Source organism: Streptopelia decaocto (assembly GCF_964273445.1).
Source record: "Streptopelia decaocto genome assembly, chromosome: 3".
Taxonomy (NCBI): Eukaryota; Metazoa; Chordata; class Aves; order Columbiformes; family Columbidae; genus Streptopelia; species Streptopelia decaocto.
Window position 1 is genome coordinate 79,342,805 of NC_138656.1, and position 21,865 is coordinate 79,364,669.

The 21,865-nt window shown below is 38.5% G+C and overlaps 1 protein-coding gene across 2 annotated transcripts in view; it reads left to right on the plus strand.

The window, feature by feature from the left end:
- MMS22L (MMS22 like, DNA repair protein) overlaps window positions 1-21,865 on the plus strand; it is a 97,061-nt gene that overhangs the window by 48,108 nt on the left and 27,088 nt on the right. The window lies entirely within an intron of this gene.

Below are 21,865 nucleotides of genomic sequence, written 5' to 3' on the forward strand. Positions count from 1 at the left end.
AAATTCAGGACTTTTTTTTTTTTTCTATATCTTGAAAAAGTAATACAGTGAGTGTGAGTATTATTTCTTGCCAGCGGGTGGAAGATGAATGATTTTGTCACAGTTTTACTGCTTGATGAGCAGTGTCCTGAGGGTCAGGCTTAAGTCTGTGTCACTATGCTGCTCATTACTCTTGAGCTAAATAAGGGCTGATTGGATCTAAATTGCCTAGCACATGGGCTGCAGATGAGCTCAGTGAGTAGGGGATGACCTGCTATTCAGGCTGGGAGTAACCCCGGTGTGCAAATGCTGCATTAGAACACCGTGGGAGAATGAGAGGCTACCGACCGCTGCCAGCAAAAGAAATCGAAATGTAAAAACTCTTTGATGCTGCAATGTTAGAATTTGAAATGTAGGAAGTGACAGGTTGATGGTACTTATCAGCTTTGGCTGGATTAGAGAACAGTGTCATCTTGCCTATATAATGACAGAAGAATGAAGCAAGCTCCCAACTACTTTGCGGTGCCGAGCTGCTGCTGTCAGAGTCAATGCTGCCTCCTACAGACACTCTGTGCTGGAGGATGGAGAAAGCAAGATGGGTAGCTGGCTCGGGACAAAGTTCTTGGGCTCTCTAGCACACCAAATTGTGCACGTACTCTGTGCCTCCGCCCATCTATTCCCATAGTTTGTGGTCTCTTCTCTTAGCAGGGAATGCAAACCTGATTGATAAAATAGCAACATTTCGGGACAAGAGCAAGCCACTGTCATCTTCCAGAACACTCAGATGAGTCTTCTACCTGCGCTGGGCTATGCATGTGTGTGTCTGCTTCACACAAAATATTTTCCTTTGTAGTCTTCTCTCCATCGCTAGCCCCTGTGAAAGGAGGTGATCTCTGGAGAGGAGAATTAATATGTGCCTGCGTGTTTTAAAGAAAGTTGACCTTTAAAGAGGAGAAAAAAAATCTGAACGAACTCAAAGGAGAATCCTTATGCTAACTGAGTGCACAAATATACTTGTCTTAATGGCAGAAGACTAAAAACAAGGAAAGCACCTGCCAGGTGCTGAACACAACACAGACTGTAGTAGTTTGCACAGATCTGAAAGATTCAGTTCAGTGGTTCAGTAGAACAACCTTTTGGGTTTTGTTCACTCCACCTGCATCACTGGTGCTGCAATGTTGATAAATAGGCACTTGCTTCATTTTCTCCAAATTGGTTTCAGATTCTGTTACTGACAGCTGTAACCCACCAGCGTCAGCTTCTCTTCCTACTAACTTACAGGACTACCTCACCAGCAAAAGCAATCTGATGATTGCTCTCATGAAACCAGTGACTAAATGAAAAGTAGGGATGAATCTAAATACATTGTGTTTTCTGTTTACTCTTTTCTACTTTTGTTTTCTGAGTATATACCATTTGATTCTTCTTCCCCTGAGATGCTTTTGCTCATGATGAAATTTCTTCTGGGGCATAAAAACAACTTCCAGTTTACTTGTTTCTGGGCATTGAAACAAAAAAGAGAAAAGAAAATAGCAGCCTTACGGGTATAAATAGTTTTTCTGTAAAATGGTGTGAGTCTACAGGAATGACAGAAAAATTTCATAAAGAATGTAATTAGTGTGAGGCTTCAGTGTCACTTGTATTATCTTAGTGTTATCAGCATTTAATGTTATCACTTCAGATCACTGAAAATGAGGAACTATTTAGCACAACTACTTGTAGTAGATGAAAATGTATTACAGAGTTTATCTGAGTTGTGGACAAAAGTTACAGAATATTTCTCTATGTTCAAATGGAAAGCAGAACCAGAATTTAAAGTTACTTGGGTATTCTGGAAAAAATTGTTGTCAGCAAGAGGAAATAGTGAAGGCCAAGTACTGAGATTAGGAAGGAGAAATGCTAATACAACACATGGAATGTTTGGCATGGCAGCCATACTGTCAAACTATGGGGAGGCTGTATGTACCATGAGGTGAGAGAAACAAAGGGGATCTCCACATCTGGGGTTGGATAGAGTGAGGTGGCTGCCACAGCTGTTACCCTGTCTGTCTGTCCTTGCCCTTGCTTAGCACAGGTGGCTGCATGGCCCAGTGTTTTGTCCCTGCACCAGCCCAATTTCTGCCTGGCATAGGGAGGAAAAACAAAGTTGTTTGTGAATGGCGGTTCAAATGGATTCTCTTGTATCTTAAAAAGGGATTGGAGGTGGGGGTGGTACTTACATTTTTCACCTCTGTTTACATGTGTGTTAATTTGCATGGATTTGTAAGACCATCGTGGCTGGAAGAAAATTTGAAATTTGATTGAAATCTGTATATTGGCTAACTTTTAACAGTGACTTTCTGTCATGGATGTAGCTTGTGTGGTATTAGGATGCAGGACTTAATATGCATCTGCTTAAGAAAAAAATAAAACTAAATATCATTTGGGGATGTGTTAATAAAACTTCTGCAGGTGAGAGGAACTGCTTATTCTGTCTCTAGCTGTAGTTCTATATGCAGTTCTGGACATGTCATTTGAAAATTGCAGAGAGTCACAGGAGTGAATGATGGGAGCAGGATGTTTGTAGAAGTTTGATGGAACTGATTTTAGCTAGGCAAGGTTGAGGGGAGACATGCTAGAAGTTACCCAGTGTGTAAAGGGATGTTGCAAAGAAGACAAGTTGTCTGCTGCTCTCCACACCCGAGAAGAAGGAATTGGCTTAATTTGAGGCAGAAGTTTAGTGTGATTATTTAAAGTAGGCTGCAAATGTTGACACTCTGACAGGCTGCAAGAGAGAGTTGTGGAATCAGATTTCGGTTTTCACTTTTTAAACAATGCCTTAAACAAACACTTGCCAGAGGGTTGTCTTTGTAAGCTTACCAGACTGCTGAGATGAACTCCCTAAATGACTCTTGAGATGCTACCCAGCCCTTCACTTATGTTTCTGTGATTTGATATTAAGGAGCGCTCAATACAGCTGGTGATTGATTAGCAGTGATGCTTCCTAAACAGTATTCTGTGCTTTTCCGTATAGAACAAAAACTTGGTGAAATCAGAGGTAAAGACGCCATACCTGAAACTATAATCTGCCATAAAATTTAACTTTGGAAACCGGTCATTCATTTTGATTTGTAGTATCTGCACTCTTTTGGTTTCATCTTTCTATTGGGGGAAGAAAAAGTTGAACCTGTTTAGTGATTCGGTATCCTACTAGTTTTGGGTGGGAGTGTGAGGGTGGCTCATGCTGTGTGTGCGGTACAGTGGCTCTGCTGAAGAGGATGCTGGGTTTTCGGTGGTTTTGTGTTCAAGTCTTGAAATCTGTCTAGAAGACTATTTTGAAAGTGCTTTTTTAGACCTTTGCTAAAGAAAGCTAATTGATATAGGGCATATTAATGTGTATTGTCACATTTTGTTTGGCTTGGAGCAAGTCCAGGTGCTATTAATTGCCAATGTCTAAATGCTCCAGCTTTCTTTTCAGTGATATTGAACCAGAGACAGTGAAAATGTGCCCAATGTGAAAAATGAGCCTAAAACAGTAGGCCACGCTATCCTCCCTGCAAACAATATGTACAGAGTAGAGCATACTTTGCAACATGTACATCATGCATCACCTTATGTTCTTCTGGGAGTCCCTTCCTGACGGTGTTACTGGGAGGAACAAGTAGAGAAAAGTAAAAGCAGCTTGTGTTTTACTTAGTTCTCTGACACACTGAAGGTACCATGTGTTCTCTCCCTTTTTTCGCAATGAGAAGGCCCTGTTTATCCCTAATTGAGGTTAATTAAAGCCTTAGGGCAATGCTGAGACCCTGCCAATGGCTGGAAGGTACAGACATAATCAAGGCTGCAGCCCCTCACTGTGGGGAATGGCGAGGTAACCCCAGGCTTGTCACAGGCTCCGGTAACACAGATGTGCTAGTTCTTTCTGAAAATATGAGTGAACTTTGTCAAATAGTTGGGTTCGTTTATTGACTTCTGGCTGTTATGAAAGAATGGTATGAAGTCTCTGATTTAATATGTGTGCTTGCAAATGCACGTTAAGCGGAAACCTTCTGGTTCCCTGTAGGGCAGAGCAGGGACACGCAGCCTCGGCAGCCATTGTGCGCGCAGCGGGGCGGTCGCTGCAGCGGGGACGTGCCTCGGCTTTTGTTGAGGGCCAGGAGAAGGGAGGAGCGGGCAAGTACGTGTGTGCTTGCCAGGACATTGAGTTTTTGCTTACTGCTTTTTGCAGCCTTGCTTTCCTTGCAAAAAGTCAACTGTGAGGATTAAAGCAAATATTTTTCAATGGCATTCTTTGTTTTCCTGGACAGGAATATATTGATTAGCTATTGGTGGTGTGCATTTGAAAATACTTCAGTAAGTGTTCCACCTACCTACCTAAGATACTTTAAAGCTGCTGAAGGTTTCCTCCCAGGGAATTCCAGTGATTCACACCACACCTATGTATTCAGGGGTGTTGTACAACAGCTTGATTTGGGGAGGAAATGTCATGTGTGTACACATTCAGTGTGTTAAAGTTCTGTGGAGTTTTGGTTTAAGTGCGACGATATCAGAAAGTAAAGCACTGTGATCACCTGTTAAATAATAATTAACTATAGCACAGCCACGATTACCTAAATGTCGTATGGAAATTGAAGATATTCAGGCAATCAAGGGATTTTACAATGTAATTATTAGACGTTGGGGAGATGTGACCCTGTTTAGGGTAACAGGGAGCTATGATTAATTGATGTTGGCATAATCAAACTTTTACTGTTTTATTATTTTGGCACCCGAAGCTTTGCAAGAAAATTTGTGCATGTGCTTAGAAAAAAGAAACCCCAAACATATGAAAATATAAGCCTAAAAGTGAATCTTGAGGTTATGCTTACATTACCTTGATGTACTGAAATACTGCTATGATTATAAGTGGTGAGAAATCTTTTATATTGTCTGTAAATCATCCCCATTTTACATCATAGTGAAAATTCAATACCTCTTGATTCTGGGCTATCTGTTTTCCTAAGACATCAAAAATAACTATTTTTTTACCAAGTCAAACTGCAAAATTGAAGGTGTTTTTTCCTGCAGCCAAGGAATCTTTGTTTCCTTTCTTGAAGGAGGACCTTTGATATGTGTACAGTCTGAGCATTGTGACAGGAGATACAGTTAATGCGCTCCTCCTTGAGCTTCATTGTCTTCAAGTTTAGAACGTGAGGACATAAAACAGAATTTCCCTTCATTAGAGTTCATTATGAAAGGGTTTCCACTGCACGTCTGTGATACTAAACCTCTGGAATTTCTAATAACTCAACCTGCCCTCTGGAAGGTTTGAAGATTAAGTATACTGTTGCGACTGTCTCCTACTGAAAGTTTTTATCTTGCTCTTTCCCCCCCACCCCCCCTTTTTCTTCCTCTTCCTTGAAACAGAGTAATTTCTGAAAACTCTACAGCAATCCTATCTCCATGTAAATTAATACTGTAATTTGTGCTGCTGGTGAGGGTGGAGGGAGTAGTAAGAGTGGGTGGGGGGAGAGAAGAATTAAAATCATTCCAATAAATGGTTTAATTTATGCCTCAGCAGTTAAGCATGCTCCTGGTTAACAGAAATACCCTTCAGCTACACAGGATTTGGGAGGGTTGGAGGGCACTCATTTGCACATAAATAGCCATTAACTGATAAATTCCCAGAGGTCTCCTGTTGCATGCTAGTGGTTCTGACCTACTTAGCTAGCTTAAATTTGTTTTACAGAATTATTATAATTCCATCCTTGGTACTTAAACTTTGTGATTAATGCATGCCTCACAATACAATTAAAGTATAATTACACAGTTTTACAGTTTGCTATCATGGTGTTATTATTATTACAAAGAGCTGGATTTTGCAAATATTACAAGAATTAGGGTTCTGATACCCATCACTTTGCTGTTATTAAGTGATTATGTTAAATGGGACCCCTTTATGTCTGAAGAATGAAGTGGAGAGAGGGGAATCATTAACTAACACATCAGATGGTTTCTAAGTGATTGAGGAAGAGATGTGTGCTGGGGTTTTCTACACATCTGTAGACCATAGGTGCAAACACCTTGTGTTCATCTTTGCCAGCTGCCTACGACATGCACATCTGTGCTTTAGTGTTTAACAAAAGTTTCATACTAAACTCATCTCTGTAATCTAATAAAAATCATTTGCATGTGTTGAATATCTGATTTTATTGTACTTCATTGAAGCTTTTTATTACAAGGACAGGTTTTTTTTTCCTACCATTATTAAAAATATTAACAGCCAGATACAGAGGTCCAGTAGATGTGTGTAGTGTAGATTAAGATGTATGTGCAAAGATGACGCAGATATTTCTCTTGTGCTCTGTAAACTCAGAGCAGTTCTCTATGAGGGATTCTTCATTTTTTTTGGTTGTGTGCATGAATGTATTGTCTATTTATACTGGCTGCAAATAACAGAAACTCACAAACATTGCTATTTTTATCTTAATTATAAGGGTAACCTGGCTTCCCTTATTCATCTGGCCAAACTTGGACTACTGTTTGTCCTTCAAGGAGTGATCCAAGAATCACTAATGTTACTTGTATGTGACCCAAAAATCACTGCTGAGCTGCAGAATTGTTCTTCCATCCCTTTTTTTAAAAGCAGCTGCACCAGAAAACTTAGGTCTTTATGTTAACAATTAATACAATTAGCTAATCAAAGGACTAAAAAATATTTTAATCGTATTTTCCTATTCCAATGTAAGTTACAAATCGAATTTTACTTTATCTGTGAATATGTGTTATTGCAAACTTCACTGATGGGAAATGGAGCATTTGACACTTTCTCTGAATTATGCTTTCTGTTCTTCTAAAGCTCTTGAGGTTACACTATAAAATGTTTTAGCTGTAATTGCACAGTGGAAACTCCGAATGTTGTATAGAAATCAAAAGCTGTACCCTCAAGTCTTATTTGAGCCAGTGCCTTGGATTTCATTTTTGCTTAGTTTAAAATGACCTGTTGCATTTGTGGTTTTCCTCTTTTTAAGTTGTGCTATTAATTTCCTTAACAATGAAAATATTTCTTCTTTTTAATTACGGAGAACACCAAGAGTAAAAGGCAAATAGAAATCTTTTTCTTGGAATGATTCCTCTCACATCTGTAACTTTAGTCTGTATTTATGCTACTACAATGATAAAATCTCTGCTTCAGCTATTATCATTTGCTGTCATTGAGCTCAAAAAACATTGGTCATTATTACTGATGCATGGAAGCAATGTGCACAGGTAGCCAGTAATTATGCTTGGAATAATTTACTATATTTCAGTGGTTCCTACTTGAATATTCGTGAATTGGTTTTATTTCCAGTCTTTAAAAAAAATACTTCATTGAAGTGGCTTAAATCATTTTCATGTGGCACAGCAAAAATGCAAAGTCACATTACCGGAAAGAAATGGTCAGCAATAAGAGCTGTTTTGCAAAGTTGGCTTGCAACAACTACCACACCATGTGGAGAAAACAGTTATCCTGTAATAATAAGACTAATGAATTCAGAAATCCATTGATTGAACTGGCTCTGGGTAGATTATGTGCAGGCTTGCTTCAAGGAGAGGAATTTATGAAATGTTTGCCGCATCCAGCAAGCGCTGCTGCTATAATACAGCTGCCTCCTCAGTGGTTTGCTTTGATCCTGCGGAATGAAAGGACAGGAGGATCAGCTCAGGTCTAAATGAGATTACAGCTGGTTCGGCAGCTTATCTGGTCTAATGCCAACTAGTGTGGCTTTGCACGTCCTAAGGGGTTTACAACAGAAACTGTTTATTGAGTATCATCGGTTTACTCAACACAAGCAGGCTAATCCTTCCCAGCCTCAGCATGTTGTAGGATTGTGCATGAGCCAAACCAAAAGCTGGTGTAGCCAGGGCCTCCAGAGCCCTTTGTCTCGCTTCATATTGATTTTTTTTACCTGTGTTAAAGGCAGTAAAAAAATAAAACCAATAAACAGCCCCTATTGTGAGCAAAAGGTTAATCTGACCTAAAAATCTTACAAAAGCATCTTTTAACCCTAGAAGGGATGGCAGCCTTTCTCTGACTTTTCACTCTAGGGATTTTCTAGTTTAAGGTTTTGAAGAGCAAAATCGGAAAAACAGCTTAAACATTTAACTCGGTGTGTCTTGCGAGGTCTCTGAATTCTTTCAGCAGCTGCACAGAGAACTTTACACGGTTATTTCTGACATTATTAACATTGTGTCATCTGCCTGTGGTAGGTGATGCTGTGTAGCAAGGACGTGACATGCTGAATGTAGGCAGAATGTAGCAGGAGCTGGTGGGTGTCCCAAGGCTCATGCTGTTGTGGACTTTATGTAAAAATATCAGAAAATGCCTTTAGCATTTGCTCCCCCCTTCTGCCCCCCACCCCCCCGAAATAAATAAATAAATTGGCACACAGCATACGGACTACATTTTAAGGAATTTTTTAAAGTATCAAATAGGCCTATAGAAGCAGAATGTTTTAAAAAAATTATGTGCCGCAAGTTTTAAAACAACATCCCATTCTGTTTTGATATGAAATACAGTGGAAGATTAGATATAGTAATATTTTATTGACCGTGTTTGCTGTCTGAGGTGACTCTTATTTTGGAAGACATTGCGGCGTGTGTCAGATTATTATAAATCAGATTTTCTTTATAGTATAGGGAAATAATAGATTAAACTCTAGGAAGCCTTGCAGAGTAGTAGCCAGTAAGTTATTAAATCTGCATTGTTGGAATTATGTGGGAATTGATTAGATACCTGTATTTTGTATACTATGCATATCATTGAGAGTAATTAAATCAGTTCTGCTGTGATGCAGAGAAGACAATGTGGTGACATACCCATCTGTCATCAACTGCATGTGAAAGACTTAAACTAGAAACTGTTTTGAAGACTGTTGAATACTATCTGAAAAGATGGCAGTAAATTGAGGAATTATGAATGGTTATTTTCTTTTTATTTCTCTTAATTGGAACAAATGTGTATTTTAAGCTATATGTAAGCAAAAGGGTTACTGTGGGTACCATGGAGGCATTATGAGTGTTGTGTGGGAAAATTGCTAAAAATTATGGTTAAGATAAATGTGAGCTTTAGTAATACTTAAGCCTAATGGACAAGATGTGTGCAAGTTTAAAATGTCGTATTTACCCTTTCACTTGTATTTTATCAAACCTGGCCTTAAAGCAATAGGTTGCTCTTGTGTAGTATTACACTTTTAGCACATTTGGAGATAAAAGCTATTGTTGGTGATTGCTTAAAGTCTCTTTGTTCAATCATCTGAACAGTGCAAATCAAAGCACTTTGTCAGACTGTGAGAAGTTTTGCTTGGATAATGCTTCCCACACACGCAGGTCACCAAATAAATTATGTGCTCTGTTTTACAGCATAGCTGGTGCTGGAAGTTAAATGGATGCCCGGTGGTAGAACTCGTAAAACATTTTCCTGTTAACATGACCAGGCAGAATTGACATTGTTGATGGCAGCTTTGATCTAATAAACTATCAGTTCTAACAGTGATTTTTACTGCGTTTCAGAGGGGATGATGATAAAAGTTTAGCAAGCCTACTGTTCTTCCTGGATGACAGAAAATTAGCTCTACTGTCGGTATTACCAAATGTTGGGAACAGTGTTAGCAGGGGATGTTCTGTACCTAAAGTAATCTCCTCCACTGAAAAGATGTATTACACGAACAGCATCCTTTAACACAGTGGATACTCCATAAAGAACAAAATTGATATTTCAGGAAGGAAATAAAATACTTTGTTTTGGAATTTGGAATCAAGTTACTTCATTATCTCGTGTACAAGTTTACCTGGCTTCTAAAATCTGTTTCTCTCTTGGAGAGAGATTTTTCCTAAGCCACTTATAGTATATGACTCCCAGCAGGTTGCTAGAGAGTATCCATATGCATTTAGTTTTTTGATTTTCTGCAAAGGCATCTAGAGGAGCAAGAGAGTTTCGCTTTAAAAAGGAAAAAAATATATTTGAACAACAGTTCCTCTCTTTGTTACAGTCTTCTTTTAAATTAAGAGAAACGTAGAAAACTTGGAAGCATTTTCTCAGGCTTCCCACCTGAAAAATAAGAATGGCATGATAATAGCAAAGTGTTACACATGTAATGGCAGGACAGATGTGTTACTGGAAATTATATTCTGAATGTCTGAGGAGAACTGTGGGTAGTAGTACTAACAGTTTGCTTGTTTTCAGTGTTTGGGGTTTGTATTTTGATACTGTTCCTTTACCTGCCCTCCATACTTTAGGTAGTTATTCTCAGAGTCCATTTCACATTTCCTTTTTAGATCAGGAAATTTCAGCTGAGATGACACCAACTCAATATTAGAATTTCTGCAGCCCGGATGGCTATTCTGCTAATTTGTCTTCTTGGTACTTGAGTCTGTGTGAGAACAAGTTCAATGACAGAAACTGCTTTTCTAAATCCATGCTAGGTAAACAAACACATGTGAGAGATGTGGTGAAGTTGACCTCAGTGAATTTGTTTCAAGAAATTTGCCAAATTTTGAATTATTTCTTTTTCCCCACAGAGTGGCTAAGAAGAATTTTAATGATTTTTACATGCCCATAAACTTACCATCACATCTCTCAAATTGTAAGCTTTTCCAAAGTGATGGGTATGCTTCTGATCTGTTTGTGTGAAACACGGTGAAGTTAAACAGAGATACACTTTAGTACAGTATGTGGGTGTCTGTTCCCCAGTGTGAGGAATCTGTTAAACTACTGGGCTATGAATTGTAAAAAGTCATCTGTTTAGGTCAACCTGTTAAGCTTTTTTTTTTTTTTTTAGATATCTTTACTGTGTGAAGAATTACTGTTTTTTAAAAGTAAAAAATAGCTTACAGAAGATATGAACTTGTCCCATCACTATCATTCTCTGTCAACTGGTGTTGTACTGATATTGGAGTCCCATGGAAGAGCTAAAGGAAGGATTTTGGAAATTATTATACTTAAAAACAGGTTTCAGTACTGGCCTTTCAGAACCGGTTGATTGGCATTCCAGTCACACTGCATAGTTATCATTTCTCATGGAATTATTTTGCAAACAAAAGACAATAAGGAATTGGTAAAAAAGGCTTAGCTTGTAAAAATTCAGAAAATTTGTTGCATCAGAGTCTGGGTCATTGTTTAGCTATAGACAGCTACACTTCATTGCCCTCCTGGTGCTCTAGAAGAATGTGTTTCAAGTAAATTATGTTGTATAAGTTAGCAGCATATTGGGTTTCCACTACAAGAAAAACATTGAAAAAGTGATTTAAGTTCAGCAGAGGACCACTGATATCATACGGGGTCTGGAGAACATGCCCTGTGAGGGGAGGCAGAGAAATCTGAGTTTGTTCATCCTTAGAAAAAACAGACTTGGATAGGAGATGGGAGGGGAAGGCGTTTTGTTGTTTTGTGCAATAATCTAACATGGGGTTATAGATAAGATGGAAGCAGACCCTTCACAGAGGTGTACAGTGGTAGGAAGCAATGGACTGAAAGAGGTTTTTATTAGCTATAAGGATAAAATTTTGACAGAATAGTCAAACATTGAAACAAGTTTTTGGTCATTTTGTAAAATTTTCCTCCTTGGGGTTATTCAAGACTGGCATTGCTTTGAGCAGGGCTTGGACCAGATGACCTCTAGAGACCCCTTCCAATTTAGATTTTTCTATGACTCTAGCTCTTATTTGAAAAAACAACAACAAAAACCCACAAAGCATATTTAAAAAAAAAATCCCTATAAAGCTACAGAAATGTAATCATGATTTCTCCGTTTCAAAAAAAAAAAAAAAAAAGTTGTGTTTACAATGTAACGTTTCTTTAAAACAAAAGAAATGAACAAAACCCTAAAAACCGAGGGGTGAAGTATCTCATGGTCAGGACTGATCACAGAGCCTCCAGTGACTCCTGCAAGCCCTTCCTGTCCCACATCAATGGTGGAAAAGTGTGTTTTGTGATTTTGTTTTAAACTCTCATCACGTGAGGCTCACAGCCCGCTGGCAGCTCTGAGAGACCCTTGTGAAACAGCACACAAGAGGCTGAGACACGTTCACTGTTCTGAAGTTTTGCATGTGGTACAGGAATTTGTTGGGGAGGTTTGTCTTTGATCAAAAGTAATTGTAATGTCACAATGTTAGAAAGATTGCTATTCATTATAAGGCTTTAAAGAATATAAATGGAGCTAGTTTAAGTTCTGTGAAATAATAGTGATTTAGAAACATTAAGTTTGGTTTAGGTGGGTTTTTTGCATGTATGTGAACTAAAAAAGGGGAAAAAGCAGCTTAGGATAGTATCAATTTGAAATGCGCTCTGTCCATCTTTTTCCTCTATTTTTCTCTATTTGCTCTAACAGAGGTTTAAAAAATTCTCAATCTGATCTATGCTGAAAGCCTGATCAGGCAAATTAAATGTCTTTTTAACTGTTTGCTTTTTCTGTGCTGTTGCTGGAAAGAACTGCGCTCTGACTTACCTGTTCAAAGCAACAAGATGATTCCCAGTGCCTTGACCAGTGCAGAATCCAGCCCAGGGTGCTCAGTTGGGATCTGTGACCACCTAAGCCCTCCTGCTGAAATGAGGACCTGGGCTGACTGTCCTGGGACAGCAGAGTCCCTCTGTGTGTGTGTGTGTGTGTGTGTGTGTTCCAGTCCATATTTTGTGGTAAAGAGATGAAGAAAACTGATCTTAGCATATGCCTGTGTAATACAGAGGAGAAGTGAAGTTGACTGAATACCAGTGAAGGTAATAAAGGAAAATTGCAGTTGGGCTCAAATTAGTTCTCTTTTTTTTTTTTTTTTTCTCATGACTGTTCCACAAGCTGAAATGTGAACTGGTTGCACAGAATTAGTGCAGGTTATGTTGTCTTTGCTGCTTTTGCAATCGTATCTGAGTTAAATGTGGTCAGGAGAAGACAACAGCTCTCTGACACGAATTTGCCTGGGTGGCTGAAGCAGATGTAATATTCCCTCCCAGCAGACCTACCTAAAGCAGGCTGGAGCTTTGTTGCTTGCATTTAAATTGTGGTCATAACAACTTGTCTTTTCGTGATGTAGTAAAACCCTTTGAGAAGGGTTAAGGAGAAAGTGCTAATATTCTGCAGCCCTGAATGTTTGGCTCTTCTCTACCTTGGTGTTTTAGTGTTGTATGTCTGTTCCTGTTAATATCTTTGTCTTTGAGCATAATAAAGATGTTGGGGATTTCTTGTTCTCCCGGTATATTTTAAGAGTATTACTGAGCACACACACAACATGCTGTCACGGTGAACACAGGGTTCTCTATTACTGTGCGTAGCTATAGAGAGGATTATATTAAACTTGGTAACCTTGCTGAAGCCCCTTTGTACATTGCTGCTGTATTGATAATCTTCACATGATTCAACTGCAGTTGAAAACCTTTTATCACAGCATTAACACTTTCCATTCCAGTGAAAATGAGGTGATCTCTTTGATATCAGGAGATGAGTTCTTTGATGTGCAGATAACTTTTATTATTAGTGTGGTCCTGCAGAATGTTGCCTTGGACATTTCTTAACCTGAGTATATACCCAAGTCTAACCATTCAAAAATGGGCAAAACAATAGTATATAATTAAGGGGCTGTTATGCTGTTTGATTGCTTACAAAAGAGTGGATGTTTTGGGAAAATATTAGTGTTCTAAAAGAAACCCACAATAACATTTTGGAGTAATTAAGAAAAACATTTCCTAGTATTTCACATGTAAAATAAAAAACAGTATTACCTACATAGCAGTAAATTGAAGCAGCAATGTGTCAACATGTTTTATCTGTGATGAATGCAAACATATTAATGAACAGCTTTCCTCTAAAATGTGTAGTTAAATGCATAGAAAATCATGGAAACGTAGTGCCCCTTCTTCAGTATTGAACATCGTAGAATCACAATTTTGGTGACAGTTTGTCTCTCTTCAAGGTAAAGGGAATAGAGCCAGCAAAGAAGTTCAAGCTCCATTTCCTTTTTTTTTTTTTTTTTTGTCCATTATTTTATTTTATGCTGCTTCTTTTCCAAATACTTGCTGTTTCTTGTAATTTAATAAGTGTTTTGGATAGTTGGCTGGCCCATTTCTCCTTATATTTAAGACCTTCACCAAGCAACTGGTGGAAGATTGTTGCAAGTGTTTATATGACAGCTTTCACTTGCTTGTCGCGATTATGGCATCTCTTTGGCTTGGATCATCATTGCAAGTCTCACTGCATCCACAGGCACCTGGGAGAGTCAGAAGGACAGGACAGGCTGATCATAACAAGTTCCCGGTCTCTCTTCTGCCATGTAGTGCACGGGGGAAAGGTCACTGCATGAAGAATGAGATGAAAGAAGTGATATGAGGATGGAGAGCTGGCTGTGCTTGCAGGTCACTCCATTTCTGGTTTTCTTCTTTCTGAGTTAAACTTTTCTGCAGTTGCTGTCTGTCTACTTTCCTATTTGAAGGATTTGCATGTTTCTTCCTGCAACTCCATGTGTTTTAAAATGGACCTCTTTATCCTCTTGTCTCTACTGAGTCTGGTGGTGGTGTCCTGGGAACTTTTGCTGCTCCCCAGTAAAGGGTGGGAGCACTCACTCTACTACTGCCTTGGCCTTTGTGCAACTTTTGCTCTCCAGTAGAAAACACCTAAAGGATTGTATGTGAATTACACCTGGATATTGAGTCTTCTTTGTCACTCCTATGTGGTACTTTCTTCTAAAAGTCCAGAAGATAGTATCCAAACAAATGAATATATTTAACGTTTCAAGGGATGACTGTGTTCAGAGATGCTGCAGCTTGACAAACTAACATCTCTTACTTTGAATGCTTCATTTGAAGACTCTGAAATTGGTTAGGTCATGGTTGCTTTTACTAATTTTAATGATTCTTTGATTGTGACTATTGATCAAGCAATGAGAGGTAGCTTTGCTGGTTGTATATTTCAACATAATATATTATTGTTTCCCTATTGCTGTGGAAAAGAAGATTCTTAAAACCTGAGACTTTCAGTTCACTATTTTTCTACACTGTGTTCATTTCTTGAATTGAATTTCTCTATTGAAGTAGCTGCCAAGCTGTCTATTACAGTATCTGTTGTTTTTTAAAAAAAATAATTAGTGATATTGACTTAAAATTTGAATTGCTCTTGTTTTCCATTTTTACTTATGGGGTCAGTTGCAATGGTTATGTTTTGGGCTTTTTGTCTGGTGTTTATTTTTTTAAAAATAACTTTAAACCTAGAGAGCTTTATAAAGAGTGCTGGTTTTTATTTTTATTTTATGTCAAAATGTAATCAAATGCTTTTAATAGTGCAGTTGATAGACTTGTAGAAGATGCAGTAAGCAAACAAACCAACCCAAACAGAAATAGTAAAAAAATATAATACCTTGTGAGAATATTAAAATCTCAAGAGCTACATTCCTTAGCTGTTGATACTACAGTTATTAATTACTGACAACTTGCATCGTATGTACCAATGCACAGTCTGATAATGTAAGAAAATATTGCTGCTGCTCATTTCCATTGTAATATTTAAAAGGATCTCACATTTTCCCCACTATTTTGTATGTTTTAGTGAATATCCCAAATAATGTCCAAGAAATTAAACTTCACTTTAGTCTTCAAATCACTAAAAGGAAAAAAGTAGTTGTTTAAAATAATTAACTATTCTTAAAAATATTTGTATCATCAAAGAGCTTTATGTTATTTCCTGAATAGTAAGGAGTAAGGGTCATTTAGTTTAAGGTATTTTTCTGTTGATATTATTTAACTAGGGAAGGTGACCCTGAGCTGAATTGCAATGTGTGATTTGAATGCCCATGGGCTGCCCTTCCTTGGTTTGATTGGGGGAGATTATCTGGGTTTCTAATATACTTTAATTACTCTGCTTGTATAAATTGTCACATTAGAAGCTTCTTAACTGTTGAGTCTGTTCTATCAATGATCCTCTAACAATAGGAATATACTAGGCTCTTCCACTGAGATTTGAAGATTTATACCATCAATGAAAGAGTTGGAATGGCTCCGTTTAAACCTACTGTATCTTCAATAGGAAAGCGTATGTGATCTTCTTCTACTCAAGCAGCAATTGATGTGTGGTAAATTGAAAGGATCTGTAGCCTTTTTTATTTTGTTAATAGGCATTTTTCAATTAAGGGAACATAATGCAAAATATGTTTTAGGATGTTTAGGGGCGATGTTTTCCTGCTGTGCATGTGGATAAAACCAGAAAACAGTATGATTAGGATTTTTGGGTGAAGGAAGGTGGGGTATCTTTTAGCGATGATTAGCTAAGGTTTTACAGAGAAGCTGTCGTAATTGAGATGCTGCTCTAATGTCTGCGTGTGTCTCTTACAGCCTAAGCTAGATGCCCTGGTACTTAAATTATCTCTGTATATTTCTACACACACACACACACACACACACACACACACACACACACACACACACACACACACACATATAAACAAGTCTCTTCTGTCCTAGAGTATTATGGTGATTTAGGCCTTTTTGGACCTTTTACTCCTGAGCGCTGCAGGCATCTGTGGGCCTGACAGCTCTGTTTGGATGAGCTAGGAAGATAGCAGACTTGGAAGACTCCTGCACTCAGATGGTGTAGGAGTCTTCCGAGACACAGTGGTCTGATGGCCTTACAGTAACAGGTCCTGATGAGCAGCAACTCGTTTGGCAGGTACAGCATGTGTATCTTGTAAAATATACCACTCTTGCCTCCTATGGGCAACCTTGTCTATGGCTAGCTTACAGAAAATATGAAGGATTGCATTCACTGTGTCCAGTTAGTCCAGAGATGTCTGATTCAATCTCATGAAGAACAGAAATCTGTGTGCTTGAATGCATTGTGGAGTCCCACTACTGAAGATGCGTTCTTAAACATGTTAGTTTGGGGGTCTTTGTTTTTTAAATAACAAACAACAGTCTGATGAAATATCTGTTACCTAGTGGTTAAGACATAATACTGAGGGGAGAGCATTTTATGGGTCTTATTCCTTGTTCTGGGATTTTGCATTTTTTACCCAGTGATTGACTTAATATAAAACTCTCAATCCAAAAGCAGAGCCCGATTGCAAAACCAGTCTGTCAAAACTAGACCCAGATGCCCTCTACCCTAAGGCTGTTGTTATATATGAAGAAAGTGTATTCCAAGTTTTAAAGTGAAGGTAACTACTGCCACACCTTGTGCAGCCTGCTGGTTTTGTGTGGGTTAGTCATGATATCTGGGCCCCAGTAGACAGAGTTGTAGGTTAGATGCTCAGCTCAAGGCATTTGTGTAGCTGAACTGCAGGCACCTATGGGACTTCCTGGTCAAAAGAGGGTGATCTGCTAAAGTGAGCAGTCTGGGAATTATGATTCAGGAGTCTGAGACCTGTTTGTGCCTTGCTTTTTAACTATTACATCCTTTTATCCCTTTGGATCTCGTCCAACATTCAAGATGTCACTTTGCATATGCTTCACATTGTTGTGCCTGATGAAGGCAGGTTGTAACACTGACATATATGGTTTTGTGCAAGTCTGTGCTATAAAAAATTTAAACATAAATTAATGAATTAAAGCACTGGATAAAAATCCTGGATGTCACAGTTGTGAAAAGTGTCACTCTTCCCTAGTTAGCCCTCCCTACCTCATCACACCAATCAGTAATCCTCACATACATACATAACCAGGCATATTATTCCGACATCCTTTCTGCAGTAAACATTTAAACACGCAGTCTGTTGTGGATTATTGAAGCAAATTAAACTGGAGCAAGAACACTGAAACATGATTCAATGAATACTGAGCTGATGGAGGCATGTTAATTCTTGATAATATTGTATTGCAATGTCTAAATCTAAAACACAGCCCTATAGCAGCTACTAGGAAGAAAATTAACTCTATCCCAGCCAAAACAGGACAGATATTTTGCCTGTATATTGTAGATATGGAAAAAAAGTTGAGAAATTGCCATTTGAGGTAGGATTACTACTTCTGTCCGGTTACTACTGCAGTCATACCAGTCTCAAAATACTGGGTGCTAAATGAAGGGATATAAAAAAGAAATTACGAGTTTAGAAACAGATTTAAAAGAGGACTTGGATATCTGAATCAGACTTGGGTAGAATTTAGTCACCTTCCTTCATGCATGTTTCACAGAAACAGCCTGAATGTGGAAGCATCTGAAAGTTGGTAGGTGTCTGTTATAACTATTGAAGTTCCCTTGGTACCTAAACTTGTGTGCCCAGAGACACTAAGGCTGTTTTCACAGGCCTTAGCTGTTTAGCAGCCAGCTTAGGCACTTTGAGGCCACAAACTAGCACTGAAAATTCCTGTGAGTGTGCTGTCAGTGCACCTACTGAAGACGCGGATACCCAAGTGTTCAGTGCAGAGCTCTGCAGCCTGGCCAACTTGTGCTCCAGACTGTGGCCAAGAGGTTCTCTGCATCAGCCAATCTCCATATCTCTTCAGTTCTTTATGCTGAAATCTTCACAGCTGCCCTATAGCTGAAGAAGCCTCAACTTCCCCCAGTCACTTCTGTTGCTGTTATCACCTCTGTGGCAACATTAAAATAGGACCAAGGCATGATGCATTTATTGCTAAAATATCAAAATGAGAAACTGCATTGATAATCTTAGCAATGCAAAAAGAGGGAGAATGTTTGGAATGGAAAACTGCAAATTCAAGTATTAATCAAGTTGCATTGATATACAGACAGCACAAAGTTCCTATTACCTGTCTTTGAATTCGAGTGTGATGATGCTGTTTTGTTTTACTTTGCCTGACTCTTCCTTGAAAGAACTGATGTTAATAGTTGAAATTCTAAGCATCAAAGCCATTTATCATTTTAGAAACACTTAGAATCATAGACTCATAGAATCATTTTGGTTGGAAGAGACCCTCACGATCGAGTCCAACCATTAACCCAGCCCTGGCACTCACCCATGTCCCTAAGAACCTCATCTCCCTGTCTCTTAAACCCCTCCAGGGTTGGGTGACTCCACCACTGCCCTGGGCAGCCTGTTCCAATGCCTGACAACGCTTTCTGGGTATTGTTCCCAATATCCAATCTAAACCACTTATACACCTCTACCCAGTCTCCCTAGATTTACCCAAGGGTGTTGGTCCTGCAAGTGTTTGGTTTTAATTATTTATTTGTTTCAACATCAAAGTGTAATTTATTTCCTTGACAAAGACTTTCCTGAGCTTAATCTTGGCCATACCGGACAGCTGAGTTCCGTGGATGTTGTGGCTGTCCTGGCATGGTCTGGGAACAGAAGAACTGGGACTAGCATCTGTGAAGACAGCAGTCTCTATTTTTTCAGTCTGGGAGCCCCTGAGGGTGGTGGTATATGTCCATCTCAATGCAGGTAGGAGGAGAGAGGTCTTGTGTTGGGGAGTTCTGAACCCTTGTAGTTCAAATTAAGTGACATTGTATTAAGTCTAGATTCCATCTCTCTAGCTTCACCTAAATTTTCACTCCATTTTAGTGATCCAGGTTTGCAAAGGCATGGTTTATGTTTGCAAAAGGATAGTTCATGATTGCGGTATCTGCATCCAGATGAACGGTTGCAATTCCTTACCCAGGTGTAGGATACAGAAAATAATCCCACATGCTACTGCTATACCTATACATCCAGGACAAGCCTCATTCAAGTAGCACAAATATTCCCTTCATTTGCAAACCCACAGTTTATTTGATCTGGTAGTAAAAGATGAAAAAGCACTCCCCTTTTTACAGAAATAGGAAATTCACAATTTAAAACAAGTAAAAACCACACCAAGTAATTACCATTGTAATGAGGCAACCAGTGGTTGCACGGTTCTTACAATGATGGAAGACTACATGTATATAGTTTCAGAAGTGGAATGATGTTTGATCGTATGCTTCTCTAGCATTACAAAAATGTGGAAGCCTGAATAAAAAATAAAACTGTATTTATCCATATTTTTATGGAATTAAAAAAAAATTGCTTGTTGGTAGAAGTAGCTGGATACTTCTGCTGCAGCACATATTGATGCCCCATCGATTCTAAGCATTTACCTTATTGCAAGCATTTGTGTAGGTTACTATGAATAAACATAAATACTGATTTGTACGTGTTGCCCTTCCACTGACACAGAGATATATTACCTTACTTTGGAAGTCTGTGCACCCTTCTACTTTGCATAGATGGCTAAAGGAGATGCAAGGCACCCTTCTTTGGAGAGGTAATTTAGAGGAGAGAAAAAGGTCTTTGTGCAGTTTTACAGTGTAGTCTGCATGTAAGTAAGGCAGAATTTGTTCCTGTAAGTTTTATTCTATGCACTGTGAAGCAATAAACCAAAATAGTTTTTTATGTTTTACTCTTAAACTTTTTTCTTTTGTTTTTCTATTGAGTGAAAATATATTTTTACCTTCATTCTTTTGCCCTGCTTTTTACTTTTTCATTGTTTGTCCTCCAGCCCTTGCCGCTTCTGCACCCTTTTCTTTGTCATTTTTTAATAAGGGATATCCCAAATAAGAATTGCTTGACTTTTTAATGCTAATCTTGCATCTATTTCAATCATATTGACTTGGAGAATATGCTTTGTAAGTAAGAATACCAACTGATATACTGAATGTAATCCTCGCTTTCTAAGCATTGATTGTTTTCACAGCATCCTGAAAGGGTAAGCAGTCTTACTATCCAAATATCATGGCTGGGAAACAGGCTACCAAAAAGCTGTATGATTTATGTGAAGCCCCAGTGGGAATAAATGTCAGGTTTAGAATTCCTGGCTTCTTTTCCTGTGTTTGGACTCACACCATCTCTCAAAGAAATACTTGATTCTTCCTAATATTACGTACCCTCCCCTGTGTGTTAAATGTACCCATTTGAAAAGTAGCTGGTACTCAATTCTCTGTCTGTCCTATTGAAACTAACGGATGCCTGGAGGCAGGCATAAGGTATCGTTACCTTTGACAGCCAGTATGTTTTATGTTTTAAATTATATGTTAGGCAGAATTTTTGGATACTAATTTGATATAATGAGATGCGCTTCTAATATCAACCCTAGTACGGGAAGGCCTTGCAGCCAGCCTAATCTTTATTTAAGATTATTCCATTTCAGATGTCCTAATGAGTGCTGCAAGTTGTGTAATTCTTTCATAATTTTCCCACATTCCCAGAAGGAAACTAGGGGCTGGAGTTTTTTCTATTTTTGTTTTAGTTTATTTCAAATTAGGGTGAGACCAGAATAAAGATCTAGGGGAAGAGTTTTGTGAAACACTTGCTATTGTGAGAATGGCAATTAAGAAAAAAAATATTATGGTCTACAAATGTTAATGATAAGGCAAGCCTTAATGCCTCTGCTGTTTGCCATTATCTTATAAATATCTTGACTCTGACTTTACAGTTCTGTTTATGGAATTTAATAAAGCAAATGTAATAATGCTGCCTGTGCTTTAATGCACAATCTCAATTGAGTTGACCAGAAGATAAATAGGAACAGGAATGATAGTGCGTTCCTACAGATTGTTTTTAATAAGCGTGTTATTTAGTTGATCAGCCCAATGCAGTAATGCCTCCTATCCTGCTCTACCAGACAAATTTATTAATGCTTCCACCCCCCCCCCCCCCATTTCTCTGGGAACATTGATTCCCTGCAGACATATCTCTATTAAACCTCTAGAAAGTCACAACTTCCAAATTAGATTAAGTAGCAGGAATGGTACTAGAGGAATCAAAGAAAATTGAGTGCGTTATTGAATTCATGCCACATTGTCTCAGGAAGAGACGGGAGTTATGTGTAGTGGTAACTTTTGTCCTTACTGTACTAACAAAGCTGTGGGCATTGCTGTCAAACCTCATTGTCTGCAGAGCGTCAGGATAAAATGAATCTTTTATCTAAACTCGTACCTAGTGAGGTTTTACAAATGAGAAATAGGTTTCGGAAGGAAGCTTTACAATTGATCAAAATCAT